Below are 25445 nucleotides of genomic sequence, written 5' to 3' on the forward strand. Positions count from 1 at the left end.
GGCCTACATTTGTGCTGCCAGGATGGACATGTTTGTTACAGTGGCTTGTCATTTGCACTGACATTATGGCCAAAGCCAACATGGTGAGTGTTTTTACATTGTGATACTCTCTGCATATCAGCACAGTATTTTTTTTGTTTTTTCATGGACAACCGGGAAACCTCTGCCGCTGCTTCTCTCATTCTAGTTTTGTCCATAAAATACACAGAAACCATCCCTCTTCAAGATATCTGTGTTGTTCTCTGGTCATGCAGTTGACAGCAATGGCTGGAGTGGCTCTAGTAAATACGCTCCTAACAACTGAACTCTCGTCCATAGAGAGAGAGACAGAGAGAGACAGGAAGAGACAGGTGAAAGAGAGAAGTAGATTGGTATATGATGCACCAGGCATAGCTAGTTAATTTAACTTTCGTAATTCTATAAAGCAGACCTAGCCCCAAGGGACAGCAGGAACAGTTCATAGTAGTGAAAGATTAAAAATATCGAGGCTTAGTACCACATAACAGAAATACCCCAGTCACGAGTCCAAAGGTACCATGTACATTTATCAACAGGCAGCTGTCTGGTAATTAGCTCCACTGGTCCCTTTGCGGGTTGGTTTTTAACGCCTGCAAAAAGCAGGCGTTAAATTCCCCAACCCGCAAAGGGACCTCGTAGTAAGGCAGTAAGGATTTACCGGTACCGGTAAATTACCGGTATCGGTAAACCCTTACCATCTACCGTGTAATGAGGCCCTATGTGTCAGCAGAGGACAATGGACAGGTCTGCCATTAGCTGAAGGAGAGCTTCTTCTCACCGCCGTCAGTGTCCAATTTGTCACTTTGTTGTTGCAGTCTGTGTCCCAAACGTGAGACCCCAGAGTTTCCCTGCTCCTTGATCCCTGGTCCTTGGTACTTGGCACTGCATCAGGTCGGCTTGGTCATGTGTGGTGAGACCGTGGCTGGAGTAGAATTATGAGCATTTGATTTGTATTTCGGCTCTGAGCATGTGTAACCTTGGCTCAGGGCGCACAGCGTGTAGGTTGCAACTTCGTGGCCTTGGCTGTGAGGCCCTCATCATGGTTTGTTCTGCATGATCAGCGCTTTGCAGCTCTGTCCGAGCTGCTCTGGGCCTGTGGCTTTTGAGTTTGCGGCCTACTCTGGGGCTGAGGCCTAAGTTGGCCTGGTCCATGAGAGGCGGCATATGGTTCACAACATGGGGGTCGAGGTGAGCGGCAGGGATCCTTATACATGAGTGCCTTATGTTGTCGTGGTTATAGTAGAAATTAAGCATTTGCAAGTATGTACACGAGCTCTTCTTGCGTCTTGCGTTTCTGCAGTGCTGTAGCTTGGCCTATGTGAAAAAATAACAACGATGCATCAGTGTGTGTAAACGGTCTGTTACGTCATGGTAGTGAGTATGTTCTTTTTGTAAGATTGGTGTGGGTCTGACCAGTTGTGCATGGTGGCACGTGTGTTACCGTCCATCGGCTATGTCGTCATGGCATCTCTAACAATGTTGATTTTCATTGCTGCTGCGTTAGTTGAGTTGATCCATATGGTCTATGTCAGCTTTGCCAGAGGTCCCAGCATGTGGCTTGACTGACAGGCAGTTTCCCTGGCCATGTGGGGCGTGGCCACGGTAGATGTTGATGTCTGGGGCATCTGTGAGGGGGTCGAATTCCTCACGTGATGGGTGCTTAGACCATGACGATCTAGGCCATGGTCTGGCTGAGAATCGGGGGAAGGGCACGTCCCATTTTCCCTCTTCAGTCCCCCCTCTGGTCGACTTGTCGACCACAAAATTATCCACTCTCTTGTCTCCTCTTACTCGCCATACCTTTGTTATTCCCGCCAAGTGTCCATATCTGTCCACATGGTCTTCGAAAGACCAATACATATAAACACATCCACCACCGGGTTAGCAGTAAACCCACTTCCCAACGTAGTTCTTCGGGTTTCTTGGATTTTCAACTTTAATTGATGGGGGGTACAAGTCTGCTTTCACTATTTGTTGACGCAGTCGCCCACGTTCCTTGATGATAATGTCTGCATTCTTGTCATCTTCAGCTGGCATTAGGACGTGCATACCTATAATTTCCTCAGCAGTGTTTTTAGATCTTGTCTTCCATACCTTCATCCCCATTATAGCAGCCATTCCTAAAATCACACATCCTGCTACTATTTTGAGGCCGTCTGATAACCAGGATGGTATCCTGGACCAGATTTATGGAAACAGCTACCGTCCTTCTTCATTCCTTTTGCTTCATCTTCCATTTGGCGTGCATCTGGGCAAGCTGTGATACTGCCTCCGATAATGTACTGTTATCTTCATCACTGGCAGGAATAAATGTGCAACATGAACTTCCTATTTTTGTGCAAACACCTCCTTCCATTCTGTTAGGAGGTCAGTAGATATCTATTTTGTAGGGCCACCATTCATATATCTCTTAGTTCTTCTTTATTACGTTGAATCCGTTCACAGTGGAGTTGATTGTCAGCATGAGCTCCCACCTGGTTATCTGCAACCATTTGGCATTGGTGTATGCTTGTACTCTGGGATGTATGATGGTGGAGAAGAACATTGCTGCTCTGCTGAATAGCCTGTGTGCTGGTGAAATGTTGCTCAGGGCTGTCTCTGATTTTTCCCACAGGTAGTTTCCTGTCAGTGGTTCTACTTGTCTCTTCACTCTGGAAAGGCGTACTGTGTTGTTCCCTTGTTTCCCTCCTACCATCCTCCGATTTTTCAAGTTAACATGCTTCTGTGGTACCACCAGTGATGGTACGTTGATGTGTACCATAGTGCATACTCCATCCCACATTGGCAGCAGGCTGTGGTATGCTCTTGCTCCACAGGCCCAGTAGTGATCCATTAGTACAGCTGTTCCTGCACCCCCCTCAGGAATCTTCACTATTCTCTTGCATACTTCATTTGTTCCAACGTCTATCTCCCCTTCATGCTGGTAACACAGTGTCGGTGCTGTCAGTGGGAGTATTGATATTGGTTCCTCTTCTTTATCTAACCACGTCACCGGTGCAGCACTCTACGTCCATTCTTTATAGCATTTGTCATTTTCTTCTTGCACTTTCACCACGGGTGACTTTGCCAATGTCAGTCTCTTGCTTCCCGCAACTGCGTCTACCCATCCATCCTTTGTGAGCACCTTCCCATATATCAGTATCAATGGTCTTTCCTAGCATCCTGGTTCACCGGCAACCTCTTTTGCATACCACTCACATGGTAGGTAATCCAGTGTTACTTCTTGCATTTCTCCTTTTTTTGGTCCTTCTGCTATATACTTGAGTCCTTTCATCTGTTGCCAGGAATCATCATACATGGGGAGTGTTTTAATTAAGTTGTTCTCGTATGGGTATGTCGATCTTGATTTCCATCGGCGTGTCTCCCTTTGCCCTTGGAACCTTCCTCTCGTTTAGAATAATGCTAAGTATAGCAAGCATTCAGCAGTTGTTGCAGGCACTTCTGTTTCAACAAATGTTCTGGAAGCGCTCATGGTGTAGGGGATCAATGAACACACATAGCAGTTGTCCTTTGTCGTATCCTTACCAATTTTAGACATTTGTTTATACCACATACTGTTGGAGACATGAGATATGTGTCAACCCTGTTTACATCACTGGATAAGCTATGTTTGTTCCTCTTAATGTTTTGCCCCGTACTAGTTGTACCACCTGACACAGTGCTCCTTGTGGGCATTTGGGGGGAAATATTAGTAGTGGGAACTGCAGCCACATAGAAAGCATAGTATGCCTGCCAGACAGCGGCAGTAATCAGGCCATTGGTGAAAAATATTGTTATCATTTTAATTACAGTTGCTAATACCACTGGCATTTCCACTCTTACCTTTGCTGCGGTCCTGCAGCTACTGTAGATGATATAGGTGCCCGCCTGAAAATTTCTGAAGGTATCTGTTATTTTGTTAGTATTGTTTAGTTAAGCCCTGCGTATTAGGTAATCGTTCAATGCCCAGGTGAAAAGCTCTTCCCGCGCTTTCTTTACCGTCCTATCTCATAGGGCTGGTAGTGCTTCGTGGAGGTGTGGAAATTATTGAGTAATTATTATAAGAAATGTGTTATAGTATACATGAATCCTTCTTCTTTTTAAGTATTTGGGTCTTTTTATAACATATACAAACTGATGTGATAGTGCTTCTGGAGTATCATCATCTGCGGGCAGCATTTACCCCTGGGCAGTGACTCTGTTTCCTTTTCATATACATATTTTGCTTTTTATTGTACCCACAATTACAATACCAATTCCTGCATGTGCGAGACAAAAAGAAGAGAGCATGCACGTGTTTACGCAGTGTGGTGTATATTACAGATACTTTTGTCAATGTCCTTTAATGGCTGGTGGCTAGGGAGTGTTTACTTAATGCTAAGTTGATTTGTTTTGTTGGGACCTTGTAATCATGGGGTGGCCTATAGGGCATTGATTGTTAGTGTCTTTTTGGGCGTTTTGATTTTGGGTGGCGGCTATTCCTGGTGTCGTTGCTGAAGCGTTGGCCCTTTCACTGAAGAGAGGGGGGGGTCAGTGCTTTGCAGGGCTTGATGTAGTGCAAGTGAGTCCAGGCCTCTTTGCCCCTGAGCTTCACCGCCCTGCGGGCTAATTTTTCAACCAGATAGGGGCCTGTAAAACGTGGACTGCTCCACGTTCGCTGAAAGTTTTTTAATAAAACTGTATCTCCTTCTTTCATTGTGCACTGTGTTGTCTCTTCTTGTTCCTCGTTGGTGGCGTCTCCTTGTTGATCGTTCTTCGACCCTCCCTTTTCCTGTTTAAGCTGTTGAGAGATAAAAGCGGCACTAGTAACCAAAGAAGAGACATATTCTTGCATTTCATTACCAAAAACATTACTAGTTTATTGGCAATCAGTTGTGGCCCTTGATGGTGGTGTGAGTGGGAGGTGCATTTGGCGTCCAGTCACCACCTCATGGGGTGTGAGGTGGTGATCTGATCCTGGTCTATTCCTCAGTTCAAACAAAGCCAAGAGAAGGCCGTACAGCCAACAATTCTTGATTGTTTGCTTAATTTTTGCTATTTCTTCCTTTTGGAGGCCGTTGAGGGGTTTGCATACGCCATTTGCTTAAGGGTGGAATGCACTTGCAAACTTATGCCTGATCCCTAAGAGAGTGGTTACATGTTGGAAAAGTTTGTTAGCGAAATGAGGGCCATTGCCTGACCGTAATACTTCACACACCCCCACCTTGGGAAAACCTCCCTCGCTAGGAATTTCACTGCTCTAAATGCATCAGCATGAGAGCATGGACTGGCCTCGTGAAAATGGGCACACCACTACAATCATGTATCTGTAGCCTTGACATACATTGATCATGTCAACGTAGTAAATGTGGAGGTGCAGGAAGGGTCCTTCAGGCCGGGGTATGGTACCTTTGATCACTTGCAGCGTGTGACCGGCCGTGAATTGCTGGCATGTAAGGCAATTACTGATGAAATTAGTGACATGTGAGTTTAACTCAGGGCAGAACCAGTTTTCCTTTATTCGTGCTGCAATTACCTCTTTCCCTGTGTGCGTGGGATGGTGCAATTGTGTCAGAGCTATTTTGAACAGTGCTATGGGCATCACTACTTTCCCTGTGTTGTTCTGGCGCCATAGTGAATCTGTGGGAGACATGGTACACCCTCTTTTCACCCACAGTTCCTTTTCTGCCATTGGTGCTGCTGCCTGCAATTCCATGACCTGTGTTTCTAGGATGTGCGTATACCCATCCTTCATCAGCATTTGTCTTACCCCCCTTTTGTTTTTGTTTTTCTGGGAGTGTCCATATTTCACCAAAGTATGCACCATGTTTAGCATGTGCATCAGCTGTTTCATTGCCCCTTGATATTGGGTCATCACCATTGGTGTGAGCCTGACACTTCACGAGTGCTACCTCTTCTGGGTAATTAATTACTTCAATTCATTTGGCCAATAGGAGAGCATGTTGTACTGCTGTACCGTCAGCTCTCCGAAATCCTCTCCTTTTCCATTTTATTAATCCTGAGTGTACTGTTGATGTTACATAAGCACTATCCGAGTAAATCTTATTCTTTTGTCATTACCTTCTTCTAGGGCCAAGATAAGGGCTACCAGCTCTGCTGCTTGGGCTGAGTAGTGTTGGGGCAATGTAACACATTTGACAGGAACGAATGTCCAATCTTCCCCGAGCCGTACTACGGCTGCACCTGTTCTTCTTATTCCATCACTCTGGTCAATAGTTGATGACCCATCTATATACATAACCTCACCCCCCTCTAATATATTCTCCTCCACTTTCCTTGCTCCTGAGTAATTTTCAATAGCTTCCGAGCAATCATGTGAGTATTCTCCATTTATTGCTTCCTCTGCTATAAATCGTGCTGGGTTTACATTAGTGCATCTTACTACTGTCAGTTCTGGCCAAGATAGAATAATCTCATACCCTGATGCTCTTTGTGTTGTCAGTGTGGATTATGGTTTTGTCAATATTGCAAAGAGGGCATGTTCAACATACAAAATAGTTTGGCATTCCATTGTAATTGAAGATGATTTTTCCACTGCAAATGCTGCGGCTGCTAGGCTTTGTTCACACGGGAAATGTCCCATCATTACAGCGTCTAAATGGCTACTGTAAAAGGCCACTGGCTTGTGTCCCTTGTTAGTCTTTTGAGTCAGTACTGCTTTCATTACTGCTGAGTCACAATGTGAAAAGATGTAAAATTATTTTTGATAGTTGGGGGTGGCCCGTACTGGGGCAGTTGAAATAGCATTTTTCAATTCATTGAATACATCTGTCATTTCTCATGTCCATTCCAATTTCCTATGCCCCCTCTGTGCCTCTCTGAGTGCCTTGAGTAGTTGTCCTATGTATGAGCTGTAATCAAAGACCCATGCCCTGCATTAGTTGCATAGACCAAGGAACTGCTGCAGTTCTCTCACTGTTTGCGGCTGTGGTGTGTTTTGTATTGCTAGTACTCTTTGTGGTGCAATGTTCCTTCCCTTTTGTGAAATGAGCTGTCCAATGTAAAGTACTTGCTCTTGGCAGTACTGCAGTTTCTCCTTGTCTACCTTGTATCCTTTCTCAGCTAAGACTGTGAGCGTTTTGACTGAGTCTCTCCTACACATTTCCTCAGTTGTGCTGCATATTATAATATCGTCAACATATTGCAGCAGCGTGCTTTCCATCTCTATGTTGGCCAGATCCATTTGTATTGCCCTGTTAAATATTGATGGTGACTCAGAGTACCCCTGTGACAACCTAGTGTGTTTCCACTTGTGTTGCGGTATGTGAAGCTTGTTAAGTCTTGCGAATCAGGGTGCAATGGGATGGAGAAGAAGGCGTTTTTGAGGTCGATCACGGTGAACCGTGCCGCCTCCGCTGGAATTCCACACAGTATCGTTGCTGGGTTGGCTGCAACACGGTACTCTGCTTCCACAATGTGGTTGAGAGGCCTTACGTCTTGGATGAAATGCCAAGACCCCCCTTTTGCCTTACGCACTGGGTACACTGCCGTGTTGCATGGCGACTCTGATGGTACTAGTATTCCGCTTTCTATTAGGGCTGATATAGTCTTATATATCCCCTCATCAGCTTCTTTTGATAGTGGGTACTGTTTCATCCTGGGCAGCATTGCCCCTTTCTTTAGCTTTATTTGCACACCTCCAATGCTCTTTATGCAACCCACATCATAGGGACTAGTTGTCCATAATGATGCAGGTAATGCAGCTAAGTCTGCCTCGTAAAATGGTACCTTGGTAGGGCACGGCACCTCCAGGGCCATTGCCATTTTTTGAGCTGCGTCTTTGAGTGTTACCCTCAGCCAAATATACACACTCATGTCAAACGCCATTTCCCCATCTCCTTTGTCATCAGAGAACCGTTCCTCATCTGATACCTGTGTAAGCCTGCATCCTTCTGCCAATGCTATCACTGCTCGCCATGCCTTCCCTTCCCCATCCTGGGCGTGTACTGCAATGTAGTCCTGCTTCGCAACAATACCCTCCACATCCACTGATATTATTGCCCCTTCCTTTTCGTCAGTGGGTATCTCTGGCCTGAAGAGGTATGCCGCAGGTCTCCTCCATACCTTGCCCTCTATTCCCGATAGCCACGCTATTGCCATGTCTGTCCTGTATTGGAAGAGGTCCCCGTCCACTGGCTCGGCCCTTATCACCTTCTTTCCACAATAAGTCTGTAATATGCGTCGGGTTGTGAGCATATTTATGCCTGGTGTGGAGCACACTTTTCCCTTGTCAGTAAAAGAGATGATCATGTTCAACCTGCTCATGATGTCTCTTCCAAGAATATTTACTGGTGATTGTTCTGAATATAATAATAGTAGAGATAAATTGTGCTCCCAACAGATAAGGCGATGTTATCAGTAAAAGGAACCAGCCCTTTAGCCCCAGAGAATCCTTGAGTGTGCATGGCATCGCCTGACAAATTAAACTTCCCTTCCCTTATGCAAGACCTAGTTGCACCTGTGTCTACTAGAAAGGAAAATGTTTTGTCACCTATCGCCACCTTTATGCATGGTTACTCCGCAGGGTTAGGTGTTACCGACAGGATGGGACACGGCAAGGACGTCTGTGGGCTGTCCTATTGGGGCTACAGTGATTGTCCGTTCCCTGTGTATGGGTAGTGGCCCAGTATTTTTACCCTCCCCAGAGGTCTTTGTTGTAGTCGTTCCTCTGCGGGTTGTAGGGTACTATCCTGTATCTGTGTTAGTTGTTGTGCAGTCTGAATGTGTTGTTTTTGTGTCATCATCATCTGTTGTTATGCGTGCTGCTGTGCCGGTTGATGTTGCTGTGTGTATTGAAGTTGTGGAGGCATTGGTTGTTGTTGTATTTGATTTTGTGCCATCTGTTGTTGCGGTATCTGTTGGTAATACTGTTGTCCCCCATTGTATCCTTGCTGCCCCTGCTCTCCCCATACGGCTTGTGCCGGTCTTGCCCTGCATGTGTGTGGTACGTGCCCTACCACTCCGCATGTCCAGCATGTTGGAGGCTCTCGTGCTTGTCATGGGTACTCCCCAGTGCTGTATGAGTACCCTTGATGTCCATATGTGTTTTACCCTCGGAACCCTCCCCCTGGTTGTTGTGCTGTTGGCCCAAATCTCCGCCCTCTTATTGCCCCACCTCTTCCTCTATAGTTGTTAATTTGGCCATTTCCCATTTGTGTGTATCCACCCCCACCTCAGGAGAATAGGAGTGTTGTGCTGTATATGGTGGTGGCATTTGTTGTGTAGTTACTTGTGCTGGTTGTATTTGTTGTGCTACTGAGTGCTGTTGTGTCACGTCTGGTGCTTGTACTGCTTGTATGGGGCCTGTTATTAGTGCACCCTCCATCGCATATTTGGAAAGTTTCTTTTGTACCAATTTAGCCTCCTCTGCTTTCCGATCTTCTTCCTTTTGCTTCATCTTCTCCTGTCGCAACCTACAGTGGTGCACTATTGTTAGCTGAATTTCTGGCCATGCCTTTGCTTCCATTCCCACTAATTTCTTTAATTATCTTTGTACCGGCTCTGGGAGGCCCTGTATCAGTATGTGGTAAAAAATTGCTAGCTTTTTGTCCCACGGTTCCCGCGTTTCCAAGCGCCACTTTTCTTGAATTTCTTGAATGTAATTGACAGGGTCCTCATTCTCACGCATTTTACGTGATGCTATTGCTCCTATGTCTGACGTGTCTGGGTATTGCACCCTCAGCGCTTGCCATAATGCGTGTCTGCAGTTTTCAAATGGTGCCCAGTCATGTTATGTGTCGTTAATGGTCACCCCTGGAAATCCCGCCCTTTTCCAGATGTCATTTGCTGCATCACCCAATATAGAAATTAATAACCGCTTTACATCGCCCACTGCTAGCTTTAGTCCAGCAGTTTGTTTCTCCATTTCGTATATCCATTTATCCATTTCCGAGCACCTCCACTCAATGATGGCAACCTACATTTAATGTTCTCTTTATCTGCGTGCTTCCATGGAACGTATTGCGACCTTGCCCCCCCTCTCTAGTAGTGGCATTTGCGTGTACTCCCTTACCTCCCCTGGTGTGTGTCTGCGTGGTGTTATATGTGCGTATTCATTATCCTCCTCCATGTCAGAAAGTTCCTCGATAAAGTCAGTAAGGTGTTGTGTAAGTCTACTCTCTCCTCCTGCCCCAAGCCCCTTCCGCTTACCTACCTTGTCCTCGTTATGTTGTGTTGTCAATTCCTCCATTCTTCGTCCTGGGAGATCCCTAAGCCTATTAACATATGGCCTGTGTTGTGCTGGTGGTGTGAGTGGTCGCTGTGCCCTTCCTCCTGGTTGTCTCTTGCTCCCCCTTTCTCCCTCTCCCCTTCCTGTGTCCTGCATTCCCATGACGACCCACAGTCCGTGCGTGTTATGTATAGTTTACTCAGCCCTTCTCCGCTTCCCTCGCTTTGTCCTTCACAAGATCCTTCTTCTTCCTCACTGCAGAACCCATCTGAGAAGGCCAACCGTGAAGTTATGTTTTTCCTTCCTACTGTTACCGTGTCTAGATCTATGTCAGCGTACTCACCTGTCTTTTCCATGTCCCCTTGTGTTTGTGCCATTGGCGCTTCCTCTGTATTATTCGCCTGCATCTTATTCCTGTGTGCCTTGTTTGATCCTCCTATTTCTGTTTCCTTGTTTGCTTCCTTCATCCTTTGCCTCCGCTCTTGCCCTGCTAAGTTTGTTCATTATTGTATTACTTACCTGCTTGAGTGCCTTGAAATCTCTATCCTTTTCATACCACACCCGCCCTCTTTTTCCAGTAAACTCTCTAATATCCTCCCCTCCTCATACTTACGTGCGCTTTCTGCTATAATCTTTCTCTTCCACAGCGTCATCTCCCTGTCGTTCTCTTCTCGTTCATCTTCTTTCCTCCTAAGTTCCCACTGCTCCATGCGTGCTACCCTTTCCGCAATTCCCCTTATGCGGTCCTCCTCCTTCTTCTTCTTTTCTATCTCCTGCTTGTTTAACTCCGCTCTACCACTCTTTCCTCCCTCCTCCCGTCCTCTTCTTCTGTTTCTCACATTCCTCCTGCTCCAGTTGCTTGATCAGTACACTCTGTGCCTTCCTCAATTTTGCTAGCTTTTCCTCCTGCATCGCCTCCTCTGCTCTTGTCATCTTCCTCTCTTCTGTGTTACCTACCTCGCACCTTCTGTGTGCTCCTCCGTCCTCCTCCTTTTCTACCCTTATAATTACCTCTTCCTCCTCTTCTGTTAGTTTCCCCCATAGTTTTCAACAACACTTGGGCAGCTATCCATTCGTCTGGTCCTACATCAGCAATGTTTACATGCGTCTTCTGTGCACTTCCCGCGTTTACCTGTACATGTGCGGCTGCGGTGCTCCCCACACCCCTCCCCTTTGGGTAGCTATCTGTTGGAGCGCCGTCTCTCTAAGTTCTGTTACTGGGTACAACCCTTCTGTTTCCTTCTTAACCTCCATAGTTATGGGCGTCTCACCTTCCCTTTCCTTTTTAACCTCTGTTACTGGATATGACCCTTCCGATTCTTCTTCACTTTCCTCCGCGTTGGGAGGTGCGGGGGGCGCGCTACACCTCCCCTCTTCTGTCACCTTCTCCCCTTTCACTCCCTGCACTATCAACATCCCCGTTACCCCAGGTATGTAATCCTGGAACAGTTTCCAGAGATCAAAAAATTCTAGGTGGTTCATTAGCTTCTTTCCTTTATATGTGTTATGTACATATGCTAGGAGAGAGTGTTGAGTGCACATATCAAAGCTGCCATTGGGCGGCCATGGTATCCGTATCTTATTATCTGTTCCTTGTGTCCATTGAATACTATACTTTACTATTTTGTCTCTATGTGGAGGTAGCGTAGCGCATATGTGTTGGAGTGGCGTTGTTAGCGGGTTCCTGTACCCTCCCCTCATTCCATTGTACACAGACATTCTTAAAACCTTTACTTTCGCAGTACCACTGTTACCTAACCCCGTAAACTGGGGTCTTCCGACTTTCCGCTGCAAAGAAAACAATGGTGTTACAACACTTTTGCACTGGGCGCCACCGCCCTCTTTTCTTTTGCTATAGTTTTGCCTTTCTTATGCTCCTTTCCTTAGTGTTAGGGTCCCCTTCAACCCGTGGCATGCAAACCCCCCTGCGGCTTCGCGTCCCACGCAGTGTGCTTTTTTAATCCGCCCGCCTTCCTTGCACTGCCGCTACCTGGCATGCCTTCAGTCGTTACCTCAGCTCCTCCCCCTTTTCTCTTCTCGTTCCACCACCAACAGTTTCCCTGTTCTCCCGTCTTCCCACCCGCTGTTTCTTTTCTAGCACCTGGCGGCAGCCTTTCCCTTTCACCCCACCTTTCACCGCGATTCAAAATCTCTGAGTAATCCTATGCAACTCTATGGGTGACATCACCAGCCCTAGGACAGTTGGATACAGGTACGTACGAATACACATGAAAATAACACGCCTGCTGTTTTACAATGTTGTTCCCCACAATCCCCACAGCTGTCTTCCCACCACGCCTGGAGTGGAGTATTCATTAACCACTTCGTTATTATAGTAAACTGCACACGCTGCGTCACCTGGTGTATGATACACTCCCGCACCGGGGAGCTTAACCAGCCCACTATCTTCTGCACCGAGAAACAATCAAGCTATCTCAGCCAGGAATACGTCATCTATTCACCGAGCTAAAAAACTCGACCAACAGGAATCCTCATCTACTCATCGATCAAAAACGTCAACTCGTAGGAATACCACACCCCCCTCTTCAAAGGTGCCCACGATCAAAGCCAATCAGCGCGATTCACCTGTCATATGTGGGGGCCTTAAGCCCCACCCTACGCACTCTGCTATGCTACCCGGGACGACCCTCGTGCCTGCCCCGCAATACTTTTCACATCAACCGCCGCTCAATTGTAAAAAATCTTTCTGAGCACCCTTTTAAATCCACCCGCTACCCTTGTTACAGTTCCTCCCGCCACCCGCACAATTTTGCATTGCTGGTTTCGCGTGTCATACTCACATCGGCTTTCGCCTGCCGGTGCCGCTCGGCTGTGGTGTACCCCTCCCAATCTGCTCGTCACCTCCCCTCGTCTGGACCACGTCTGGACTTTCGCCAACCGCGGGTGGGATACTTCTAAAGTCGGCTCCCGATGGCCACTCTCCGGATTGCGCTGTCCGGTAGTCTCTCAGTTCCGTGATGGCCCTATAGTCCTCAAAAGGGGGCAACGGCAGAGGGGGCCGCTGTCCCGGGCCACCTTGGAGCAGGCTGCGCATCCCTCTTGCCTCACCCTCAGTATCTCAGCAGTGCCTCCATCTTGTCAGGATGATCTCCCAGGGGTCCGCAGGGCCGTCCGCGGACCTCCGGGGGTAGGGAGGCCCCAACTCCTCCTGCAGTCCCCAATGAGTATGAGACATTCGCAAGAGCAAGGCGTTACTGCTGTCTATTAGAAAACAGCAGGGACAGGTTCTGGGATCCTAGGTCATCCGGGAACACATCTCACAAGAGTGGGGTCGTAGGGTCCTTTTCAGCATGTGTGACGCTTCATCGTGCGTCACCTGGGAAACTTCCCCCAAAACCTAACATCACCTCGGGTTGGCTCCCCGAGTAAGTCCCTAGATATGGTTACACCAAAAATGCTAAATGGAACAGGTTAGTGATTGGCTAGGTTGTAGTGCGTCAGTGGTTAGCCCCCCGTGTCCTGATCGGTTCATCCGCGAGCCCCCAAGCCTGGGACCATCGTTGTTCCCAGCTCGCAGTGTACCTGATGTTAGAAACAATGTGTGACTATGTGTCAGCCGAGGACAATGGACAGGTCTGCCATTAGCTGCAGGAGCGCTTCTTCTCACCGCCGTCAGTGTCCAATTTGTCACTTCATTGTTGCAGTCTGTGTCCCAAACGTGAGACCCCAGATTTTCCCTCGTCCTTGGTACTTGGCACCGCATCATGTCGGCGTGGTCACGTTTGGTGATACCTTGGCCTTGGCTGTGAGGCCCTCGTCAGGGTTTGCTCTGCATGATCAGCGCTTTGCAGCTCGGTCCGAGCTGCTCTGGACCTGTGGCTTTTGAGTTTGCGGCCTACTCTGGGGCTGAGGCCTACATTGGCCTGATCCATGGGAGGCGGCATATGGTTAACAACATGGGGGTCGCGGTGAGCGGCAGGGGTCCTTATACATGAGTGCCTTATGTTGTCGTGGTTATAGTAGCGATGAAGCATTTGCCAGCATGTACACAAGCTCTTCTTGCGTCTTGCGTTTCTGCGGTGCTGTAGCTTGGCCTATGTGAAAAAATAACAACGATGCAAAGTGTGTGTAAAAGGTCTGTTAAGTCATGGTAGTGAGTATGTTCTTCATGTAAGATTGGTGTGGGTGTGCATGGTGGCACGTGTGTTACCGTCCGTCAGCTACGTCGTCATGGCATCTCTAACGATGGTGACTTTCATTGCTGCTGCGTTAGTCGAGTTGATCCATATGGTCTATGTCAGCTTCGCCAGAGGTCCCAGTATGTGGCTTGATTGACGGGCAGATTCCCTGGCCACGTGGGGCATGGCCACAGTAGATGTTGACGTCTGGGGCATCTGTGAGCGGGTCGAATTCCTCTTGTGGTGGGTGCTTAGGCCGTGACGATCCTGGCCATGGTCTGGCTGAGAATCGGGGGAAGGGGACATCCCATTTTTCCTCTTCACAATGTAATTACAATACAAGCTGTTATTGTGATCAGTATCCATTTGGTCTTAGGGGACCATGGCCCTCAATGGGCGTACTATTTATCAGCAAAATGATCAGTACCCTTTTTAGTGCGAGTGGTCCCAAATACAGGCATAGTTTCTCAGTGTCCGTTAAGAAGCCTCACTGTTAGGCTCTTTAAGTTCATCCATGGGTGGCACTTGATCACGTGGCATATCTTCATTGAAGGTAACTTTGCCGGTCCCTGCCTCGTATCGTCTGCAGCAGAGGAATGACGAGGGACTGGCTCAATGTTGGTTTCTTGTGGGTTTCTTGTGGGTACAGAATCCTAGCTGCACTTTCCTATTCTATTTACATTAATGTAATGTCAGCAGGCCCTTAATCTAAATCCTGTTCCATGGTCGCAGATTGTACTTTAAAACTCCAGGTACAGAATGATCAGGGAACAAAGCGTTGTTGTTTCCTGAAGAAGATGAAGAAGCAGAAACAAGATTGATCGACGGTGAGGAGGAAATTGAAGAAGAAGAAGCAATCTCCCCAGGCCCCACGAGCTCAGGAAGAACTTTCTTGGAACCCTCTGTGTCGCTCAAAGCAGGCTCGTTATGAGCATCAGGATCATCAATTCCCTTCTCATCCCCTTGGTCATAGGGCAGAGGAAAAGGAATCCTCTTCACATGCGTCGCATGGATCCAGTGTTTCTTTCTGGTCACTCATACTGCAGTTTGCGTAGCCAAAAGGATCTGATGGGGTCCCTTCCAACGATGTGCAAGGCAGGTGCCCCTCTCGAAATTTTTCACCAAGACCCACTGACCAAGATGGAGTCGGTGACCTGGACCCTCATATTTTACAGGGAGGGCTGCTCGTACATGTTGGTGAATCAAACGCAGATTTTGAGTCAACTGGTCACAATAATCAGACAAAAGTGGATACTCAATATCTTTCTACTGTTTGGGCCTCGGTACATTCCATACATTGGCTGGTCTTCCCATGAAAATCTCATAGGGGGAGAGCCCTGTCGTTGACTGGGTGGTCGTCCGCATCGATAGTAAGGCTATTGGCAAAGTGTCCGGCCATTTCAGATTGCTGTGTGCACAGACTTTAGCAATTTTATTCTTTCATTGTTGACAAATCTTTTTAACACATATATGTGTTGGAACATAAGCCATGGTGACCATAGCAGTGACATAGGCATTGGGTAGCATCCATCTTTGCTTCTCATTATCCACCCAACAACTCTCATCGTCTAGACCCACTGGACCCTCAGCCTACTATTTGATTTCTGGAGTATCTTCAGCCTGAATTTCTTTTACACTGCTAACCCCTTCGTCCATCATACAAGTATCAGTAACCCATCTTGCTGAATCAAGCATGTACATTTTTGGGTGCTAATCAATAGCAGTCTGTTTGGCTATTCTGTCAGCAAAAGCGTTTCCTTTTTTGTGCATCGTCTGGCACTTTCTGATGTGCGGCGCACTTCATTATTGCTAGTTGTGTAGGAAGCGCAAGTGCTGACAGCAACTGGACTATCAGAGTGCCATGTTGAATTTTTGTTCCATGTGAGGTCAAGAATCCTCTTTCAGCCCATAGTTGGCCAAAATTATGAACCACCCCAAATGCATATTGGCTATCTGTATATATATATTTACACTAAGCCCTTCAGAAATTTCACAAGCACTGGTTAATGCATTAATCTCTGCGGCCTGCAGAGAATTATGCAGAATTTGTTTGCTCTCCACAACAGTGCTTAATGTGGTGATTGCATAAGCAGCGGTGGATGCACCATCTGGTACTTTAAAATAGGAGCCATCACAGAATAGCTCCCATTGTGTATACCTTAAAGGTGTATCAATTAAATCAATTGTGCCCTTTGTTTCTTGTTCAGTATTTCATCATTGCAATCCTTCTCTTGTGGAGAAGGCAATAGTTCAGCTGGATTCAATTAACAACATCTCTTAATTTGAATATGCAGAGCAAATAAAATCAGCTTGTACCTTGTTAGTCGAGCTGATGTGAGCTGTTGCATCTGCGTTCTGTTTAATAGAACGTCTATGGAGTGGGGTACCATCACGGTTAAAGGGTGACCTAAAACCATACCCTCACCTTGTTTCACAGATGCAGCAGCAGATACAGCTCTCAAACATCTCAGCAAAGCGCATGCAATAGGGTCTAACATGGAGGAAAAATAGCCGCACAGCCTATTCTTGCCCCCATGTTCCTGTGTCAAAACAGCAAAAGCAGATCCATCATGTTCATGCATATACAAAACAAAGCCTTTTTTCGTAATTTGGTGTGCCCAAAACTGGTGCTGAACACAACGCAGCCTTAAGCAAATCAAAGGCGTTCTGGCAATCCATGTTCCACGGTAAAGGCAAAGAAATGTCCTTCTTTCTCAATGACAACATAGGTTTTATGAACAAATAAAAATTTGGGATCCACTGTCTACAATATGAGGCCATGCCTATTAAAGCTCTGATGTCTTTCTGTGTATTTGGAGCAGACATATCAGAGGTGCTTTGTATCCATTCAGGTGTCAGTCTTCTTCCCTCCTTCAACAGGAGATAGCCCAAATAGGCGACTTCCTGTCAACAATACTGAAACTTCTTCAATGAAGCCTTATGCCCATGTTCTGCTAAATGAATTAGTAGCAACACTTTGCCCTCTTTGCAGGCATCTTCAGAATCAGCAGCTAGAAGTAGATCATCAACATATTGCAACAATGTGCAAGTGGTAGGCAACTTGAGTGTATCAAGCTGCTCTTTCAATGATCTACTAGAGATACTTGGACTCTCAGTGTACCCTTGTGGCACACGAGTAAATGTGAACCAGCGTCCCCCTAGGGTGAACGCGAACAAATATCTGCGTCTAACATGCACAGGAATACTAAAGAAAGCGTTTTTCAAATCCACAACACTAAAATGTCTACCCTTGGCTGGAATCATAGTTACAATTGTGGTGACATCAGGTACAACCGGAAACTGTGGAGCAACAACCTTATTAATTGCGTGCAAATCAGTAATAAAACGAAAAGGAATCGCATTATCCCCTTTCTTACAGACTGGTAAAATCGGGGTATTACACACGCTTCCTGCAATTTATTCAATTACAATTCGGTGTACAAAATACTTTCAAAGCGTGTTCACCTTGACTGAAATCTTATACTGCGGAATACGTGGCAATTTAACACCTGGTTTCAACACAATTTTAACTGGCTCGATTTGTAAAATTCCAACGTCATTGTCATTAACTGCCCATAAACATGTCAGAACTTTATTGAATTCCGTTGGTAAAGGCATAGATAAAAATTGTGGAACGGAAGTTTGTTGGGGCGAACTCGTTAAGTACACTCCATCTGGAGAACAGTAAATCACAGCATTCAATTTCTTTAATAAATTCAATCCCAACACATTTTTGCCACAATTTGTCCTCAACAGAAATGGACAAGAATCAGTGAATGGTCCCAGTGAAATTGGTACCGGAAAAGAGACCTTACTAAACACTGGCGTACCTGAGAACCCTACAGAAATGTTGCTCTGCCCTGACAGTGGAATATCTGGAACCCGTGAATGATCAATAGAACACTTCTGTGCTCCTGTATCTATCAAGAAAAGATGCTCCCTATTTCCCACCTTCATTGCAACATAGGGCCCTTTCTGATCGACGTTAATAGGTACCGGTTCCAGACCCGGCTTCGGGCTGTCCTAATGGAACAGTATATCGTCAGAGGAGAAATCTTCAGAAAACTAGACATTCGAAGGTTTATCAAAAATGTTCCCACTATTAACACTCTGTTGCTGACTATCTTGTGATGGTGTCTGTTGGTTCTGTGTGAACTGATTTCTACGAGGACCCCCTATCCCAGGACGGCCTCTGGATCATCTACGCATGGCGCCATACGTGCTATTTGATCTCTGCTGAAGGATTGGGCATTGTGCTCGCCAATAACTCTCCTGTGTACAATATGCACACTGGTTTACGTTTATGTGTACTGGACACAGTTTTGCACCACCCTGTGGTGTCAATTGGCCTCTGAACTGTGTATTCCCTCCTCTAGCTATCTGCTACAATAACACTCTAGTCTTCAGGTCTTCTTTCTTCTTTTCCACCTTCTCCTTCTCTGTATTAACCCTATTTTCATAATACTGAGCCATGTGTAACACTTCAGATTGTGATTTTGCTTGCCACGCACTCTCAGAAGTCATGATCTGTGATTGGATTTCAGGCAACAATCCACGCACAAACTTATCAACAAATAGTCTCTTTCCTGGCTCTGTACTTAAATCTTAACCACTAAAATCCGAAAACACTTGCTCAAATCTGTTAAAATACTCAGTTGCACCCTCTGACTTTCCTTGCATGCAAGCTGTAAGCTTATCTCATATGATTCTTTTTTCAGGAACCAGAGATTTTAATTTAGTCACTATTCTGTCTGGCAACATCAATATCACCTGTGGCGGTTTTTCACCGGCATTCCTTTCTCCATCTGCTCGTACTAAGGCATCCCATGTATCACCCATCCCTGCCTGATCATCTACAGTTCTAATCTGCTTCCATAAATCAGCAGGAAGGATCACGGGAAACAACAAATATATATCGCCCAGCGTGAAAACGGACAAATGCAAGACAGATTCAATTTCTTTATAAAATCCTGTTGCATTCTTCCTAATATCTGGAATTGATTGCTTAATGGTATTCACTTCCTGTCTAGAAAACGGGACATGGACAAACTGTGAGACATAATGTGCTTCAATAGTGGTGGCAGGTGTTCCTGCTGCAGCATTAGCAGGAATCTCTACTTTCAGAACAAATGTCGGAAGAACCTTCCTCATCGGCAATTGTAAAGAAGGCTAATCTGAACGTCTATTAAGCAACAAGGCTAACTCAGGTGACAAAGAAGTCAATGCAGTATCGGGTGAAAATGCTCTATTATAAATAACCATCAAATCTACGGGACAACATATCTTTTTCTTCATAAATTCATCTAGTAAATACTCACCCATCACCTGTAACAGAAATTGAAACATCCGAAATCCATCTAATAGTGTCTCTTGTGCAAATGCGCATGTCTTCACTCATTGGTTTCAATGGAGGAAGAAATTGCTTCTGCACATATGAAGCCTGCCGTCCATTATCATCCATCTCATCTTTCTGTAACCGATCTAGCTCCCTTTAAACTCAAATACCTTCGCTAAATGCTCATATACTTTCGCTGCAGTGTCCCTTGAGCGGGCAAGGACATTCAAATCCTGCAACCCTTGTGGGACATTCATGTCCGTCAAATCACTCCATACATTAACTAAATACATTCCCATCTGTTCTAAAAAAATATTCTGTTCAGGAATAACCCCTTGATGAGAAAACAAATGATTCATCACCCTCGTTTAAGTACTGCTCAGCCCATCTATACAATTCCCTCTTTCTGTCTTTAGGTACTGTGCCACGAGTCACTACTCTTGGATCAGCTTCCACCCCTTCAACCACTACATGTGGAGCAGAACCACCTGACAAAGAGAGTTCATACATTTCTTGTTCAATATGTAGCAGAGGTAATACCGCTGGCGGTGCAAATGGAATTATGGGGATGGAAACTGTTGGCACAGGTGGAGGTGTAGGAGGAGGAACAACAACGGGAGGAAGAGGAACAACAACGGGAGGAGGCACATAAGAGGTGGTGCATTTGAAACAGTTCTAAGTTCATTCAATAATTTATTAATTAACTCATCTGTTGTATGAAAATCCTGCTTTTGCACATCAAGTCAGAAAGCCCTGTCCATACTTCTAATGGATTCTGACTGATTCTGTTGATCATGCAACAATGCTTTCTCTGCATTCATCATGTATCTGCATGCATGCTTTTCTTTACTTCTAAGTTGCTGCATAGCTTCCTTCCTCCAATCTCTAACTGCATCAAATGCTGCAGGCCTAGCCCTTTTCCTCAACAATACAGATTCTAAATGCTCTAGGCGGGCAATTTCAAAACTGCCATAAACTGGCCATTGAAGTCCAGAAACATGTCTGGTCTGTCTGTGCCAAATTTCATTAAATACGATAGCTCCCAGGCCATACTTACAATACATTAAATAAGCTGGCGATCCTTCAGGTGGTGATGGTTGGCCTTGTTTCAAAGATTGTCTTTCCCTGCAGAATGATACCCTGTAACAGGATGACAATTTCCCAGGCATAGTTAAATCGCGATCTTACCTTGCTACGTTTGTTTCTGCAGAGACAAGACTTGCAACAAATATCATGATTCTAAGAATCAGGGTTCGACTTACCTGATTTCAAATCAAAGGGTCCGATAGGACATCAAATTGTCTTGGCTGGCGTTTTCGCAAAACAGGCCTCGATACGGAGACCCTCGTCGTGATGCCCTATTAAACGCTGGTCATCGTCCAGGGATCGGGAGTGTAGTGCTGCAGAGGAATCACGTCTCACTTTGCAGAGCGGCCCGTCACTCTCCAATTCCAGTTTGGTAGCCTCGTCTTTGTCTAGCGATGTGACATCAATCTTAAGAGTCCCCATTCGGGCACCATCTTAAAGATTAAAAATATCGAGGCTTAATACACCATAATAGAAATACGCCAGTCACGAGTCCAAAGGTACCATGTACATTTATTAACAGGCAGCTGTATGGCTCTAAACAATCCGCAATGTGTGCAAGCAGACACCGTGAGATGAGAGAGTGCTGGACATTTCAAACACACGTACATTTATACAGATTTTCCGAAATCCCAGACACATCGTCTAGCCCCTCTTCGTGTCATACATTTACCTATGGTTCATGGCCTATCCACATAACTAAGTCATGCTTAAACATCTTTGAATAGTTTATTGTTTTCCTTTAAACATTTCACATGTTTTCCAAACATAAGACACAAAGGTAACATTCCTTATTTTGCTTGCTTATATTTGTCTATCATTTGTTCTTGAGTTTAAAGTCAGCTTAGTTTCAAGGAGCGAAAACAAATATTTCTGCAAGAAGAGCACGTTTAACTATTCATCAATCTACTTTGCTGTTTGAACGGGGAAAGGCACTATTGGAACAGATGGTATCTAAATTACTGATTAGTATGGCTTTTGTTTAACTCCAAGGTTTCTCAGTGTAGGACAAACAATCCACTTTAGCAGCTTCAACATTCTTATCTATGTTGACATTATGGAAACAGTACAAAGTTAATTTTGCTCTGCTGGAGCCAAAAACACAATTCTAAACATGGGACAGAAAGCGACCAAAATGGCAGATAACTCAAAATGGCGGCGGAGTCCGCCCGTTTCAGGTTCATTCAATGCAATTTATAGTGCAATGCAAATGTGCTTATGCCAATTGTTTACTATTAGGCGGTATTCATGCAAAATATACTTTTACAGTAGTAGGAGTATTTACCAAGTGAGGTTGGGGTATAAGCAGAGTCTTTGGTGAGATCAATGGTGTACATCAGCTCACAACACTTCTCGAAATGTACATAGGACAGATCCTGGGAGGTGGTGGAAGGTGGATTTATCCAATAGAGGTAAGGATTAGGATATTCACAAATGATCAGGTGAGTACTGCCTAAACATGTGAATTTTCAGTCCTTTTCTGAATGTTTTAAGGGAGGAGAGAATTCCAAGTTGCAGGGTACGTTTCTTCCAGATCCTAGGAGTGTATATTGTGGGTTCTACATAGCTTCAAAGACTGCTATTTAAAGGTCTGCCTGTTTTCATGCACTTTTGGTCAGCATGAATACGACACTGTTCTTATTTAATGGTGGGGATCTCCTGCTACTCACCCAAAACACTCCCCACCCCATAATCCCCTACCCCAACATACCAGTGTTCGAAGTGTATGAAAAGATGCCGTGGAAATATGTTCCATGCTGGCATGTCCCGTCCCACAAACCCTATTGCAACGCCCCCTCCCACGCATCATACAAACCCCTAAACAAATGTGCCTGTAGTTTAAGGGAACATTCAGTGCTGTGCACTGAAGTGTGAGTTTCAACTTCTTCCTACAATGTTATCTTAAAACGAAACCATTCCAGAACGGTTTCTTTAATAAAATAAAAGTATAGGAACATTAATACTAAATTAAAAAAGTAGAGGAGCACCACTCCTAATCGTTCCCGTCCATTTTGACCACTGCCCCATAAACATATACATATACAATTGGTTGCTATTGACCAAATGTGCATGAAAAAAATGTAGACCATTAAATAGCAGTCTGTGAAAACACATTTTACGAGATCAAGAACACTTGCTTTTTATTTTCTCCTTCTAAGCCTTTTGGACCTGTTGGTGCCCCGGGGTGGAGCTGTGGATGGCACGTACGCAGCTGGAAGTAGGATAAAGGACGTTTTGTTATAACTGTACATTTAGTTGGTGGTGTGTTAGCAGTGCTCATCTAGTGAAAGGAATACTGAGCCCCACATAGGTTGCCATCCAAAGTGGAGGACCTAATTTCCCCTTATGCATCTCGGCTGCTAGGTGAACGATGTGTCAAAATGTATCTTTGTCTGAGGTGAAGAAAGATGAAATAGATTGGGAATGGAGGAGAGGAAAAGCAAGAGGTGATGTCATAGAGCCTATAATCCAGAGGAGTGAACGTGCAAGTGGCAAGCACTGTTGATAAGAAAGTGCATATAACTTGTAGCCACCACATTACACTCATTGGGCAGACTTTAGCAAAATGTATGAACAAATGATTTTTCATATAAAAATATGAATGAAAAGATCTGCCTCCTGGTGGGAAATGTTGAAAAAACCTGTAATTTCACTTAAAACATATTTAGTACTTTAAAAGAAAACACCAGAAGTAGCAAAGCAAGGTTATAATGCTCTTTCATGTATATCATATCACATTATGTGTTATAGTTCTTCTGAAGCTATCTATTGTACGAAAACTGTTTCTGTGAGCTACTGTACCTTATTAGGCAGAAATATATATTTACACTTTGCACTAACTTTTAATTTCTGTCTAGGGTAGTTTATCTACCAGGAACAAAGTTTACTCTGCTTACTACTTAAGCCTGTTAGCACCTTACTGTAAATAATGCAGCCGCTTGACCCTTGATATGAAACCAAGTGTCAATCAATGAGAGACACACCAGGAGAATGAGATGCAAACAAATGTGAGTTGTAAGGATTAGCATAAGTATCATTTTAAGCAAAATAGTAGTATTGTTTCGCCTTAAGCTTTCATAGAGGAAATAAAAACATCAAACATCAGTGTCCCTTAAGGTGATCCTTGATAGCTCTTAATGACCTTCAGTCTTCTGTTATTTAAGTGTCCCTGCCCTTCTTCGCTTGACTTTCTATACCGTCTTCTGTTCCTCCTTGTGTTTTCTTGGGTTCACAGGAATCTGAAGTCACTGCATGCCAGACATGGGCACTGACGACATGGGCACTGACAGGCATGGACTGTTCTGTACGCTGGGGACAATTGATAAGACGAAAGGAGACAAACCTTTGAAGGAAGTGGATATCAAGAAAGTTGTGGCATAGCATGCACAATGGGGATGGGCACACACACACACACATGCATGCACACACACACCACAAAATAGAAGGGACACAGACAGTAGACAGACACTGATGAAGGAAGGACTCCAGAGAAGGAAGGACACAGACATTACAAAAAAGGAGAAGGAGTGATAGGAAATCTTGAAAAGGAAGAATAGGAAGACGGTTGAGGAGGGACATAGGGATCAGTGAACAAGGGAATGTGGGGCACACATACCAGGAAAGAAAGGAACCACCATCTGGGAAGGAAGGACGCGGAGACAAAAACACCTACCAAAGGAGACACTCAAAAAGAGACAGAGAGTTGGACACATTTGATTCACCACATTTAAACAACAAACAGTATAACAAGGGTTGAATCAGTGTGAAATCAAATTGTTTGTGGCTGGGAGGCTTACCATTATCAGACACTCTAACTTTAATTGGTGGTTAATCGAGAATCCACAGTTAGGTAATATCAACACCTGTAATGCACATGTGCAGATAGACTAACATGATGAGAGAGATTGTGACCTGAAAAGAAGATCAGATATATGGAAGAAGGCTGATCAAAAGTACCAGGCAAAGATGGTCATGGACATCAACAATAAATCAATTTCAAGACATAACAGGCAGAATCTATCTTTTAAACAACAATAAGCAATTTGCAATCTTTAACAGGACTCCAATATTATAATGAAGCATGTAGGTGGTAACATTGACGCATTAAGCTATAAGGATGACGTCATTGGCGATGTATAACTGGACAATCATAAAACAAATTTGAATGATCCAACGTTATTGTTCTTGGCTGAACTGCGCATCAAACGGATTGACAGAGAATCTATGGGATTACCTCACTGAAAAAGAAGAACATTTCTTTAGAATCCATGTCCAAAACTATATCAGATGATAGAACAAATACCTGTCTTCGAGTATTATCTCGATGAGGTGTGGCTGCATTATGTACGCACATTGCTTATTAGACTGTTTGGCATTTTGCCAATAATGTGCATTTTAAAGACATGGAATTCTGTGTACTCGGCTGCATGCTGAGTGTGTAAAAATACTAATGAGTCTACACAGGACTTGATATGTTTGTGCCCCTATTATAGAGTTATACAACACCAGAATTTGAAAATGTGCCTAACCAACTATCAGGTGAGGGCCTTGGCTGATGCAGTAGCTCTTTGTAAAAACACTAAAAACCCTAATGCAGTATGTGCAGTAATAAGTTACCTGAAACGGGCATGGTGCCGCAGGAATTCATTTCTGAAACAGAAAAGGGCATGATCGTATATGCCAAATATATAAGATGACACTATTTTACTCTTTTAAATAT

The sequence above is a fragment of the Ambystoma mexicanum genome, chromosome 8, assembly GCF_040938575.1.
Source record: "Ambystoma mexicanum isolate Mex_15411 chromosome 8, UKY_AmexF1_1, whole genome shotgun sequence".
Classification (NCBI taxonomy): domain Eukaryota; kingdom Metazoa; phylum Chordata; class Amphibia; order Caudata; family Ambystomatidae; genus Ambystoma; species Ambystoma mexicanum.